Genomic DNA, 15,546 nt, shown 5'->3' on the forward strand with positions numbered 1-15,546 from the left:
ACTTCGCGACTTGTCAGTTCCTTCTATTGTATTGACGTAATCTTGCAGTTACACATGAAAAAGAATGTGCACGTCTTGGTCATGAAATCCTAGCCTGAAACAGATTTATGCATACTCGTTCTGTTACACAGATGTTAGAAAGCGTACAGAGCAATACTGAAAAAACATACTGGATTACATCTATGGAGACCTTTCTGTATTACCTGCTTCTTATTGTAAACTAATAACAACTGTCATCATTGCTTTAATCTCTGCATTCATTATTGGATAATCATACTTTTTAGTTATAGAATATACGGATATGTTAACAAATTACCAATTGCTGCCAATGCTTATTAACAATTTTATAAGTGGAAACGGTGCTACCACATGTATGCATTCGAACTTAAGTAAACATTATGTTCTTTGTGCCAATCTTTTGCAATTAAACAAATCTTAAAAAATGGTTATTCTTTGATCCTGTCTAAGAATCAAAACCAATTATTTTTATGATTTTATTAAGGTACTAAAACAATTTTAAATACGTAAGCGATTACAGCTTACAAAGGAATAAGAAAGATACATAAATCTGGACAACGAAGGGTTCGGAATTATTAGCATTGACTTCTTAGCTGAGACAATAACATTACGCGAAGCTTTTAAATTTGAGGTATAAGTTGAACAACCTATGCTTTTATGATAATTAAAACAAGGAAAATACATGTAATATACACGGTCTATCATCTTAACACAGCAATAGTTTGATATTGTCAATCTATTTGTGATTAAAACATACACTTGCCACCAATCTCTTTGAACATAGTACGATGCTATGTTCATATAAACATTAAAGAGATTTTGAAGTTACGCAGTATATAAAATTACAAATGCAAATAAAACATTGATATTTTCTACTTAAAGCAGACATATCTTTCCTAAGAAAAAAGCTTAAAACGTCACAGAATGTGGTTAAACCAGTTCAACGATTACATTTCGCTTTAGAAAAACAAATAAAAATCTAAGAATTTGTGTAGACCCGTTCAACGGTCATATCTCGTTTTAGAAAACAATGTTAAAAAAGTCTAAGAAGGTGATTATAACGGTTCAACGATTATTCCCTGCATAGTCTGAAGACCCATCTCACTGAGTCAACATCATAGTATTGGACCATGCATCAGAAGTTTGTGGACATCCTAAACGATAATGTATTTTATCAACATATGTACTTAAACTAATACCGACTGACATTATATGGATCCTTTAAGTTATGTTTATCTGTTTTTGTTCGTTTTGCAAAACTAGTGACCCATTTATAAAAAAAGCTGTATTTACAAATTCACTGGATTCTTCATTCATTTCAGTCAGCACCAAAATAATTATTAACATTCAAATAATTGATTTGTTTTTATTTGTTTAAGATGTTACCATATAATGGAAGCTTCCTGTTAGATCAAGATTACTCATTCAACACATCAAAATAAATACACGCAAAAAGGTATTCGAGTGAACCCATTAGACTTACAATGGTAATAAAGACAGGCTGCCAGTACAATTGCTTGATCTTGGTGCCTGTAGCGCATCGAGCATAATAGTGCAAAGATATCGGACCTTGTGAGATTTGACTGCTGGAGCATGATCGAGTGTCCTTCACCTGTCAAACTAGACGTCAAAAAATCACCGAGATCAAGATATTGTCTGGTGATCCGAATGATTAACAAATGTTTATTGTTGCATTTTAACTTCAATTCCATTCATCTACTTAGATTGTATAATGCGTCAAAACAGAGCGTGACAGTGAGGAGTTTTCCTCTGTATTAGAGGCACATTTAATGCATGATTTCATATCAAGGTAACATGAAAAGTCTTTTTTCGTGAGATTCTAATTATGGGCATATAATAAATAAAACATGGCAGTCAAAAGTAAGTTATGAAAAAAAGGAATGAACAATGTATTTATTTTCTGTTTGGTAAAGATGATTGAAAATAGGCAACCTTTGAATACTCTTTTCTTAACACTAACAATTGAACTCATTTGTTTCTTATTTGTTTGCGTGTTTTTTCTCTTCTATTTGTTTAGGGTTTGTTTTCTTTATCGTTTGCTTATTTGTTTTCAGTGAAGCTCAATACGTCAGTAATACATTGATATACCTGTTTTGGAGAAGAACTGCGACAAACAAGAATATTGGTCCGAAGCAAATATTAACACCATGCAAATTTGAATTGTGAAGCAAGTGGGTTGGGGGTGGTCTTTCTTTCATTTCTTTTTTGGGGGTGGATTGGACGGGTTGGGTTGTTGTATTTTTACAAGCAACCCATTGTCAACCCATTGTCAATGCTTTGTCATATTTCGATGATTGCTAAACTTATAGATTTATATTTTAAATAGGTCTTGCACTTTTATCAGAAGCACTTTGAGCATGGAGAGATTTCCTTCCTTGTTTATTATGATGGGTAATTCACATAACAAACACCGAAACGTTATGAAGATAGTAATGCTGACGACCTACCTTTGGAAGAAAGTCTTCTTGATGTCTTGGAAGAAAGCTGTCCTCTTCTAATTGAGCATCATGCCATCATCGGCAAGAACGATAATACTGAAAGAAAGTGTACGCTGTTAAAATGATGATTTGTACAGTAATTATGTAGATTTTTCATTTAAATCTACATCATTTTGCGAAAAATGAATACATAAATTGTTGTGGTGTTTGGTTCTTTTTATTTTATATTTCCAGTAAAATGACATTGATGATACGGCTTGATCATTTATCTAATTTAAGAATCAAGGTTTTCTTTACCTGAATGCCAAACACAGAATCATATTTAGGTAAAAGGAGCTGCTTCAGTCTTCCATAACAACAGCAAATGTACTTACCAAAAGGATTAATACTTCAAACTACGTTGCCATGTGAAGTATATGCTATGTCATGAGAATGTCAACAAAGAAACAAAGAATGAAAAAAGGGCCGTAGTGTAATGTTTCAAGATATAGTCCGTATTCAAAGGTGACCTGACATTATATACCTTGTCATGTTAAGTCATGGAACAAAAACTTGCAATGGCCATTGTAAGCGCTGTTTAGGGACAAGACAAAATTGACCAGAAATGTCTCATTCACTGACTAAGTCCGCATGCAAAGATAATTTGTCAAGTCCCGGGTGCTATCTGTCAACAACCATCAATTAACAGCGGTCCCAACTAACTGTTAAACCGACTCAGTCGCTAGCTAGGTTTAAGGCCTTACGTTATCGATTGGTCGTACAATACATTGTCAAGCTGAGAAGGGCAAAGAGAGAATTTACTATCAAGAAAATACAACTTTAACCCTTGATAACTGCGTCATATTTTGATCAAATTTTAAGGAACTTTGTGAAACTTGCCGATATTTCTTTTAATGAAGTAAAAAAGGTTGTTGTAGCTAAACACACCAGTTTTAAAGGCAAAATGTGTTCTAAGGAGTCCGCGGATCAGAGAAATCAGTTATGTAACTTCAGATCACGTGAGGAGTTTCCTGCTTTCCAACTCTTAATATTACATTCCTTTTTTTAAAGAATTTAAACACTTTAACTTTAAGTGGAAAAATTCCATAAATTTCTCATTTTTAAAGTATGAGAAGTTAATCTTTCAATCACACGCAAATAAAGCTATTTTTCGATGACACGAAAAGTCCCATGCGACGAAACAAAAATCGCAAAAATTTTAGCATGTCCTGGATGTGTCCACGTGACATTTTAACTATTTAAAGCGCGTGATGTACATCATAGTTTGTCTTAACATTTGTTCCTGTCATCGTTTTCATTTATTTTGGTATGGACTACATGATCAAACGTCTTAACCACACCACAACATTCAATTTCGACCACACATCGTTTGAACTAGTCCAAGCCACACTCACACTGGAGCAAAGGTCAGTCCATTTTTTCTGCTTATACCGCCCTCCTCCTAGTAGAAAAAAAGAAGCTGACTGAATCTCTCCTTTTGGAGCAGTTTCCGAATCTCCTGGACTATGAAAATTCGATAGGTGGCAACCTGATTATTCTTGGAGATTTCAACATTCACTGTGACTGTCTCGGAAACCCAAGCACATCATAACTCATAGATTCCTTTAATGTTTTCAGCCTCAAACAGTCAGTTAACCAACCCACCCATAAACATGGTCAAATTTTCGACTGGATTCTTCATAGACCTGATAATAACATTATACGGTTCTCCATTGTACCCCATGACCTTGCATCAGATCACCTCTGCATTATATGCCATCTTGACGTATCGGTCCCTAACCCTCAACCATACCTGCTACTAAGATAAACCTCTGTATGATAAATAGAACCAAACTAATGCATGACATCCAAGAAGACCTAACAACTTGCTTACCTCATGCAGCAGAACAACTCGATAACTGCCTGCGTTCATTGCTCGATAAGTATGCCCCAGCTACCAAGTGCAGAGTATCAATTCAGTGTTCTCCATGGTACGGCAGTGTTAGGGACCAGCTTCGAACTGCTAAAAGAGACCCTCGTAAAGATGAAAGGCTTTGGCTTTCCACCAGACTCATTATTCAAAAGCAAATATATGAAGCCGCTAAAAAGAATGTCACAAATATAGTCCATGCAGCGAAATCAACCCACTACACTACTAAGATCATGGAAAGTTCCAGCTGCAAAGAGCTCTTCGAGATTACTAACAAGCTAATGTCAAGGAACAAATCTACACCACTTCCAACTACCTTCTCTCCAGTCGACCTTCCGGACATGTTTGCAAATTTCTTCCGTGACAAAGTACAAACCATTAGAGATAAGCTTGACACCACAATTTCAATTCACTCGTCGTCACCATACAGTTGGGATACAGAATTTTAGCGGCAACCATTAACAGCATTTGAACCTGTCTCTATGGGTTTCGTACGTACAATCGTGATGAAGAGTGCACCAAAGTCATGTGAACTTGATCCAATTCCAGCATCACTGCTGCTTGAGTGTTTAGATCCAGCATTGCCTTCACTCACTAATGTTATTAATACCTCTCTCTCATCAGGGGAATTCCCATTATTTTTCAGAACTGCCATTGTAAAGCCTCTGCTGAAGAAACCAACACTAGACCATAACGATTTAAAGAACTACCGCCCAGTTTCTAAGCTCACATTCATATAAAAAATCTTAGAAAAGATTATTCGATTCCAGCTTGTATCTCATCTGAATTCAAACAGTCTTTTTAGCAATGTACAGTCTGCATATCGCCCTTTCCACAGAATTGAAACTACTCTTCTAAGAGTAGTTAATGACATTCTCTCTGCTTTGGATAGCAGAAAGATTACAGTCCTCATCCTCCTTGATTTGTCTGCAGCATTTTACACAATAGACCATGATATATTACTTCACCGTCTCCAGCATGTATTTGGCATTCATGATACAGCCTTATTGGGGTTCAAATCCTACTTGGTCAACAGGACACAAATTGTGTCTGCAAATGGAATATACTCCAGCCCAGTTGATCTATGTTTATTGTGTTCCACAGGGGAATGTTCTTGGACCTGTTCTCTTCATTCTGTACACTCAGCCGCTCTCAAGTGTCATAGGTCATCATCCAGTGTCTCACCAATTGTACGCTGATGACACCCAAATATACAAATCTAGCCACCCAACTGAAGTTGATGCTACCATCCAAGGTGTAGAGAGGTGCATTTATGATGTGAAATCATGGATGACATGTAATAAGCTACAGATGAATGATGATAAAACTGAGGCCATTTTGATTACAACACAAAGACTTTCTCATTCACATCCTTTACCTCAAACAATAAATATCAGCAACACCAGCATTAAATTCACACAATCAGTACGAAACTTAGGTGTTACTCTGGACAATACTCTCACATTGCACCAACATGTCATGAACATATGCAAGGCTGCATATATTGAGCTGAGACGCATCTGCTCCATTCGCAAATATATTTCAGTTGATGCCACTAAAACACTTGTGTGTTCATTAGTACTTTAAAGGCTGGACTATTGTAACTCAGTTATGTCTGGTTCATCTCAATATCTACTCCAAAAACTTCAAAAAGTTCAAAACAAAGCTGCTCGGATCATACTTAGAGTGCCACGATCAGAGCACACCTCCCCTCTGCTCTGTACCCTACACTGGCTATACATTCGATCCAGAATCAAACACAAAATTTGTTCTCTGTGCTACGTTTCACTGACGGACTCTAGTTCAACATACCTATCCGACGTCACCGATTTGTACACACCAGCAAGATACTTACGCTCCTCTTCTGACAATCGTATACTCATTATTCCCACTATGAAAACAAAGTCATATGGACAGCGTTCTTTTGCATATCAGGGCCCAGCAACGTGGAATGAATTGCCTACTGAACTTAGACACAAAGACACAGTGATCACATTCAAGAGTGCTCTCAAAAAGCGCTTGTTTCGACTGCAAGAACAAACTTAAAGACCTAATAATGTTTCCTACCTTAAATATTCTCAGCATGTTTTTTCTATGTTTTCTAATTTCATGGTGTTTGTGTTTGTAATCATATCATTATATGTTTTTTTATCTTAAAGGTGTTGTCTAATGTTATAAAGCGCGTAGAGCTTCTAAAGATTATGCGCTATACAAAGTCCTCATTATTGTTATTGTTATTATTATTATTATGATAAGTTCAAAAGAGTTGAGCACGATCATGTGAAATAATAATTGCCACACGTTTATCATCCTTCCAGACTTCAGCCAAGATATACGATGAATAAATACTTTCCTGATAAATGCTCAGCAGCTAAAAATAATTACACACGAACATTCCAAATTCTAATTTAAGATTGTAGTTTAATCCAGTATTAATTAAGAAACACTAAACCATTACCAATCACTAATTTTTAATATGTAAGCTGCCACTAAGCCTTGTATTTAGGACATGGTCGTTATCTACGATTAGCTTATGCATAGTCTGGAATTCGTCCACCCTTAATGTGTACATAATCTGGAATTGATATGTGCATAGTATCGATCGTGTCGAGCCATATTGTATGTTTAGTTTATGCATATTATGGACTGTGTCTATGCAATGTTGCGATATTGTCTACCCATAGACATTGCCTAGTCTATGCATAGTTTGGACTCCGTCTATGCGTAGTCTAGACTTTGTCTATGCATAACCAGGACTTCGTCTATGCATAAGATATAATTTGTCTACGTACAGTTTGGACTTTGTTAGGCATAGTCTATGATTAGTCTATGAATAGTCTGGACTTTGTTCTAGGCGTCTTCTATTCATAGGGTATGCTTTGCAAAGGAAACATAAACATACAATCGGTTGTAATGAACTGAGACAGTCATCATCAACTTAACAGAATATCAGATAAATAAAAGACATCGCACTCTTACTGTATAGATAATCAATAATTATAATGTAATGTGCAATTTAAAAAATACAGATAATACTGTTACAACTGACAAAACTCAGTGTGTTCTCCTTTTGGAGAGATCGAATACGCCATGTTTGTTATCCTTGCAAAAGATTGAAAAGATATTGGTATTTTCATGCAATAAAAAATCGTGCATTCCATTCATGGACATTCCTGCAAATTGTGCATTCATGATCATTTTAATATGTATGAAGTTCAGACTTTTATTGTGTGCGCTGTCGGTAAAATAAAGATATGACATTTTGAAAGCTCAGCGTGATTGGTGCAGCTATAATTGGTTGCTAAGACAACATATTCAGAGTGTCAGTTAGTAACTAATTGGTTGCTACAACAACAAGCCATTCGGAAATCATATCTAACACAACAAGGCCGATCAGAAGATTAAAACGAAAATCATCATCATACGTTTGAAATACAAATCGCTAGAAACATACGATGGTGGGAGTGACATTGCTCTGATGTATCCCTAGTAACGATATCATACAAAATCGTTTTACTATGTACAAAATAAAAGAGGTAAAATTAGACATTGTAAATGGAAAATACTCAAGTTTAGCTAATGGACACCTATTAACTATATCAAACTGTTAACACAAAACACTCAAAAGAAAGATGTGTTCGAGAGGAAAATAAGTGGACATCAATCAGGCTTGACGTAATTTGAACCCTTCGTCAGTCCAGTACGAATGTAAAATAGTATAGGAGCGCTGAAAAAACACAAATTACCTTAGACAATATAATGCAAGAAGAATACCGTATTTATTTTAATAAAGATCAGTACAAATCAAATGTAGTATCGATTGGAAAGTCGTAAGCAAGCGGATATTAGTGAGTGAAAATATTGACAACGTTATTTTAATTTAGGTTTTACGAATGTTCCAATTTCCTCCTGTGAATTATAGAAACAAAACAAACCCCTTCTCCGAAATACGAAATCAGTTCACGAATTCAGCCCGATAAGGAGCAAACATAAAGAACAGTTCTTGTTGGTTGGTTTTCAATGTGACGTAGTCCTTTCTTTCATTTAATTTTATCTCGAAAGGGGAGTGGGTATATAAGAGAAAAGCCTTCAAATATCAACACATCTTGGACAGCTCAATAATCTTCATTCAGGCGCAGTCACAGAAATTAAGTTTACGTTTCAGCTTTTAACACTTTTACCATTTTAAAAACCATGCTTATTCTGCCAATTTAATACAATTTTCTTTTATTGGTTTGATATAAGAAATGTATGAACGAATGACGATTCCGAGTACCAGACAGCCGCAGTATACGAGTACTTTATCAGGTATATAACACAAGACCAGATGACAATACTAATGACATTATTTATCATATTTCCTTTGTCTGAATCTGTATGGTGATTGAAATAATCACAGTACGTATTAAAGTGGTTCTTAAGTCTCTTTAGATATGCACTTTTGAGGATTAAAATAAATGCATCCCTAATTTTGTATATGTTCTATCTAGGCTAAATACGGCTTTACGTAGTATGTCTCTCTTTGATACCGGCCCATTTATTTCCGATGACGTCTGTTCTGCACCACAAACTGTTTTCAAGTAGTAGGAGGGCATGCAGATTACGTACTTGCAACTGGAATGGTGTTAGTAGGTTTCTGTAGCAGTTTCCTTTGATAGCTAAAATTCCGGAAACGAAAACATATTGTTCTCATGCAGAGATATGATATTAGGTCAATACAAATTAACCTCCATATACCTTTACGTCACATCACAGTGGGTCTATACTCTCACCTGGAATTTATTTAATATTCTTCTTCTGTGATAATATGTATGTAATGTGAAGGTGGCAGTATCGCCACGTGCCTAACAATGATCTGTGTCACAAAGAAGTTCAAGGGAAGTCATTCAGTCTTACTGAAAACCATCATAACAATGAAGAAGTCTATGTGATTTGTCTATATGTACGTGTAATCTTCTATTTCTCTCTTCCCAACATAACAAGATTATAGAAATAATTTATTTCTACACTGTACGCGTTATGATCTTAGACACTCGAATAGGATCATTTAAAAACAATGTAGAGACTCAAAAATGAAAAAGAAACGAAATAAAAACATGTCCCAGAACTTATGAACTCGTGCAATGATCTGCCTGCCACACTCAACAAGATACTGTTCATGTATATTAACCTTTAAAATAAGAAACTTTATTCAATATACATTACTGCTGTAGAAATGGGACACTTAACTTTTAAGCACACTTATCTGCTGTTATTAATATGAAATACATTTCCTACTAAACTTGCTTGTAATAAGTTGTAGCTAAAATAGCATTAAATAGTAGGAATAAGTTTTTAGAAACTATCTATTTTACAATCCCATCTCTAATGAAGATATCCAATTTTGCTCAATGTATGACATGAAATTTATATGATATTTAATATCTAGTAATTTTTATTTTTAAATTATCTAATGCAGCTTTATATAACAAAAATGTATGTAGAATTTATTGAAGAGAGGAATTATGATAGCAATTCGCGAAATAGTCATTTATATTATTTTGAAAACGACTGTATATATATATATATATATATATATATATATATATATATATATATATATATATATATATATAGATAGATAGATAGATAGATAGATAGATATATAGATTGATATGCGTGTGTGTGCATGTGTGTGATTAAAGGTCACACTATATTAAAGAACATTATTTTCAAGTATTGTAAACATAACCTATTACTCCCAAGTAAACACTTTTCATTGAAGGAAAGCGAAAACTTGCGAGTGCTTAAATAAATCTAGCTGGGGGTGGGGGTGGGGCAAATGAAACCTCTCGATGAGGGTCCTTAATTCGAGCTGAAGAGATCATAGTGGAAGTTCGAGCAGAGTTCTAAATTAGCCAACCAACCTAATATATAAACGGCACTGACATGAACTGGAGGTTCAGCTGTGATTAAATTACGTCTATTATAGAAACATTGCATATACCGTTATGATATCAAATATAGAATACTTGTATAAACAACATTAATCATACATCTTAACAGATTTCGTAGAATTTTAACGAATACATAGGATCCTATATTTATAATTACGGACAACTAAAATATTCAATATAGATCTTCAAATTACAACTTTCGATTTGCAGATGACTACATAGCATTTTTTACAAGATCGGGTTAGAAATTATCATGTACACCTCAGAATGCGTTAGTAAGACTTATGGATACCAGTATTAGGATTAATACGGAGTTAGAGCAAAGCTCTTCTTGCGCGGAGGAAATTCAAGGCTTACACATCGTGGGAGTACAGGATAACTGATGCAGGATTAATAACTAAATGAGTCGTACAAATCACGATATGAAAGAATGACAAGACAGAAGTGCTTTATCTTGTGCAAACAAGAACCATTTGTTCAATTAAGTTGGAGAGGTAGGGATAGGACGTACAGTGTACGGATAAACAGCTTTACGCGGTATAGTTATCAGGAAAAAAAAATTGTATTGCAGATTAATTGCCCCTTTCCAATTTCCATTTTTAGTAGGAGCGGCAGCAGTGGAAGTTGCAGCATTATGCAGTTATTAAAGAATTATGAGAGAAACATATCACTAATAGTCCATTGCACGCATAAATGGTAGTAATAGTGGTGGTGGTGGTAATTGTGGTGATAGTAGTAGAGATGGTAACTGTTAGTTCTGGGAGCGAGATGATGACGGCGTTAGTAGGAACAATAACCTACGCAAAAACTGCAAATCGCAGAATTGAAACTTCCGCGTAACGGGTAGTTTTAGGTGCTGCTAATCACTGCTAATTAGTATGCGATTCGTCCATTTGTAGATAATAAACAGGGAAATATTGTAATATGTCATTATTAATTATTGTCAGATTCCTCAACCAGTAAGATATAAGCATGCAAAATATAAGAAAAATATATACGTTACTTAGGCATACGGGTTGCACGAATCCCAACAGAGTTCTACAACTCTCCGTCACAAACAGCTAGCTCTGCAGCTGAAGACTGCTCCCGTGAACTGAATAGTTTCCTAACAAAACTCGTTGTATTGAGATAATAACAACGTACATTTACTCCATAAGTACCCTGATCATGGCGACAATACACAGCCCATAAACTGAGTTAAATAGATTTATCATTGCAGGCGCTTGCAGCGGTAATAAACCCTTAACAACGCTATGTATGGATCTTCATGCTCTAAACGGCGCCAGCAACAAATCTCGTATAATTCTGGCTTTACTGAGTGACTATGTAGTATTTGTAACAACTTTATGCATCGCAGCATTGATTTTACAAAACTGTGTGAAGCATCTCATCTGTGTTCGTCATATACATCATCAATGTCTTAAATGTCTTCGTTTATTAACGAGCAAAACGACTTTGAGTTCATGATTTCGTAGGTACTCGTATACTGACAAATCATTGACCTCAGCATTGACTTATGTTGCGTTATTACCGGCGAGATCAGTCCCAAAGATTGTCAAACCTGTCCATAAGTTCATTAAAATGCTGCGTGTCTACAGACATGCATATCAACCCTGTTGGTTTAACCCCTTCATGTCTATGCTGTCTACATGAACCAAAGGTTCCAACACGGTATCCACTAAGACATTCTACATTTTCGGTGGTTTCTGCAGATTTTTCAAAGGAGGCAGATACTCTGACGGGGAACAGTTCTCTTAAGAAAACACAAATTGGCGTTGTCAGTAGTAATTATTTTTTTATAGAAAAGTCTGCCAGGATGTCCTAGTTTATTGTGCCCTCTTTTATCTGTATAAACTAAGGAAACATCGGATAATCTCTGTGTAGTATTTAATTCCGGTCAACTCCAGAAATACCTATTTGGGCCATTCCTTGCTGACATAAGCCAGGCGTGTCTTAACAGGTAATTTACGCTCCTGAATATCTTTTATAGTCAAGGGTTTAGCGGCGCAAATCGTAATGTATCCTTAAGCATCATCTGGAGTACCCACCCATTCAATTTTGAGGTTTTAATGGCTGCAATGATATGTACTTTGTGGTGGTTCTTCAGTAAATTTCTGCAAAATCTATAAGGACCAGTATAATTAGCATACGCACGATGTCACCACATTACATGCAATATATCTGGTATCTGGACCATTACAGTTTTACTGTTTTTCAATATTGTGTAACTATAGCGCATACCAAAAGAAAAACGCGCGTATGTGTGTGGCAGTTATAGTGATGTTTAGCACTGGGGCGTCATGCCGCAAACATGTAGCCTTATGTTCCACCCAGTCACATTATTCTGACACCATCCGATCAGTCCTAACACTAACCTCTTAATGCTGAGGAAGGAGAAACATGATGTCACCACACCGTTGGTTATCAACCATGAAATAATATATCTGGAGGTAAATAGTTCGTGTTCGTAAGTAAGCTTGTGCAGCTCAGATTATGAACAGCTCTGACTTTGTAAAAAAAACTAAACAAGACCACTATTTCGTTTGTAATGGTATCCTATACGATGAGGAAAAATGGCATGAGACCACATCTTTGGTTTAATTTGTAACGCAAAAAGATCAGCTGGAGGCAGACAGCGAGTCCTCTGAAGCAAATCTGTTCAGTACTGAGTACAAATAGCTCTGATACCATTAAGAACACAAATGAACTCTGTCCCGTTTCGAAACGGAACAGTTAACAATGAAGCGAATTGAAAGTGGAAGAATCGCATGTTATTGCACACTCTAATCTTACAATTTGCGTTATGTGCAGGCACTACAAAACTCATAGAAATCCATTCGTGAGACATTGGGATAGTCTTTTTAAGATATACTTTATATGCTGTATCCTTTTGTCATTGGTTCAGATCACTTTTGTCAGTTTTGGAACACATTGCAACTGATATAGCTCAACGAAGATATTGCAAGCGCACTCAGTTTATGTAGTATGATGTAGCCCGTGCCAGCTTCGTCAGATAAGCCGTGAAATAAACTTAACAAAGAGTGCGAACTTATTCAAATAGATAGATAATATTTTTGCTAGAGATCTGGGCTTCGTGATAGAAATAGGACTTGGCAAAATCTACAGGAATTTCATTATTTAATTTGTCTTCATAAGATAATGCAAAGAAATGATTATTACTTACCCATTCAGACAAAAAAAAGTTTGTATGTTCCTTTTAAACAAAATGCAAACATAGACAATAAATAAAGAAAAAAAATCACTTGCATTAAATGTTATTGATATTTTGTATACGACAGTTTGTATCTGAAAGTTTCTGTCCGAAGGAAAGTAGTTCCCAATGCAAAAGGCGACGAGGAACTTTAATTTTTTATATCATGAAACATATTTCCGCCAGCTACGAAGTTGCTTGCATACATAATACCTTAAGCAAATTCGGTCGAAGATATTGACTTACTCTTAGGGTTTATTAGATTTGTGTTGCAGAAGTATGCAGAATTCTGTATTCGGTAAATTAGTGGTGTGTATCTAAGCTTTTAGAAGTAAAAAAGAGCAACTGAAAATTATTGAGCAACGGAATAAGCTTAATTCTTTACATTTGTCTCAGATGCTATCTTTCGACACATAATAAAAGCCCTTTTTAGTCCTATAGTGGGAATCGCATCATTTAACCCTTAAGTGACAGTCATCAAAAAGTATTTCTTCTTAATTTCAGTCAACCGCTTTTTAATGCCTCCGTCATATTTTTGTTAAATTAGTTATTTTTTCTGAATATGTGTTATCTCTTTGTTGTGGGGAGATCTGCTGTCCCGTCAAAGTTCGTCTCTGCTTCGTGCCTATTGGAGGACATTATGGATATAAATCTAAGTTGGTATGAAGCTTTTTTTTTGGAGACAATCAAACTAAAAGGGCCATTGCGAGCCTCAAATATTTGCCTTTGCGTCAATTTGTATTTAGTTTTCAATTTTAACGATATTTAAAATTGAAATTAAATATCATATGTTTTTACTTTTAAGAGATTTAAGTTTAGGTTTGAAAGTTGTCCTTCAATCTCGAATTCCACTTGCATGCAATCGGAAGTTTGGAAGGATTTCACACATTTAAATATAATTAAGACTGGACATTAGCATTAACTTAGAAAGTTCGTGTTGTTTATTAAATCTTGGTGCATTCAGATTCATCACGTTGTTGGGAACATCTGATTCCTCTAGATACATGTTTGTTTTCTTACAATTTTTTTCTTGGGACTTGCTGCCTCTCCTTCTCTTTCCCCTTCCTTCTCTTTCTTTCACTAAGTGTCAAAGGAAATGACCATTGTATATACCCCTTACTTTTCAACTAGCTTTCCCAAGAAAATAATCTTCTTCTCTGCCGCTTGACTTCCACTAAGCGTCAAAGCAAATGGCCATCTCTTCGGCTTCTTGCCTTATGTAATTTTGTATGTATGCTGTTATTTTAACTATACTATTTAACTGAACGTCTTTTTGTCTATAAGGATCATTCTCAGTCGAAACTGCTCTATACAAAGTTGTGTGTTGGTTTGTGCGTGTGTGTGTGTATGTGTGTGTGTGTGATTGTGTTGGATTGGGATATGTAGGTGGCAGAGATCATATAAAGTCAGTCAGAAAGGAACTACCATTAAAAAAGCTGTTCCTTTTCGATGTACGGTTGACTTGATTTGCAGTTTTCTCTTTAAAAATACCTGTTACATGTGATCATAGACACATGTTTGGATCACCTGTCAAAGTCGATTTTTATAGAAAAGATCGCTAATTACCAAAGCATTCGCTAACACTTTTTTCATAATTGTGCACAAGTTATCCCCTCAACGTGATCGGTCAAACCATAACAATAGATAACGTAGCTATCACATCGTACCGGTCGATAACATAGTTCCACTACTTGACCGATCACATCATAACTGTAGATAACTTCACTTACTTGACCAATCACATCATAACGGTAGATAACGTGGCTCCATTAACTTAACCAATCAGATCATAACGGTAGATAACGTGGCTCCTCTTTCTTGATCAACAACAACTTACTAGTAACATGAGCTGCCTACCATTTTCCCCACTTGTTCATATAAAACTCAACATAACTTTTTTCCTAAAAGAAAATTTAAAGATGTGACCGTCATATGCCTAAACTTTGGTTCATTTATTGTGACCAAGTATTGCAGTTTTGAACTGGAACGTTTCTCTTCACCATAAATGTTTTC

At 35.5% G+C, this 15,546-nt stretch overlaps 1 protein-coding gene across 1 annotated transcript in view; it reads right to left on the reverse strand.

Moving 5' to 3' along the window:
- Nucleotides 1-15,546, reverse strand: part of LOC149802746 (receptor-type guanylate cyclase Gyc76C-like) — a 409,761-nt gene that overhangs the window by 235,429 nt on the left and 158,786 nt on the right. Inside the window, exon 3 of the mRNA XM_089951308.1 lies at nt 2,487-2,573. The gene's annotated coding sequence lies outside the window, so the exon portion shown is untranslated. The remainder of the gene's footprint in view (nt 1-2,486; nt 2,574-15,546) is intronic.

The sequence above is a fragment of the Sinohyriopsis cumingii genome, chromosome 3 (assembly GCF_028554795.1).
Source record: "Sinohyriopsis cumingii isolate HCF-2022 chromosome 3, ASM2855479v2, whole genome shotgun sequence".
Classification (NCBI taxonomy): Eukaryota; Metazoa; Mollusca; class Bivalvia; order Unionida; family Unionidae; genus Sinohyriopsis; species Sinohyriopsis cumingii.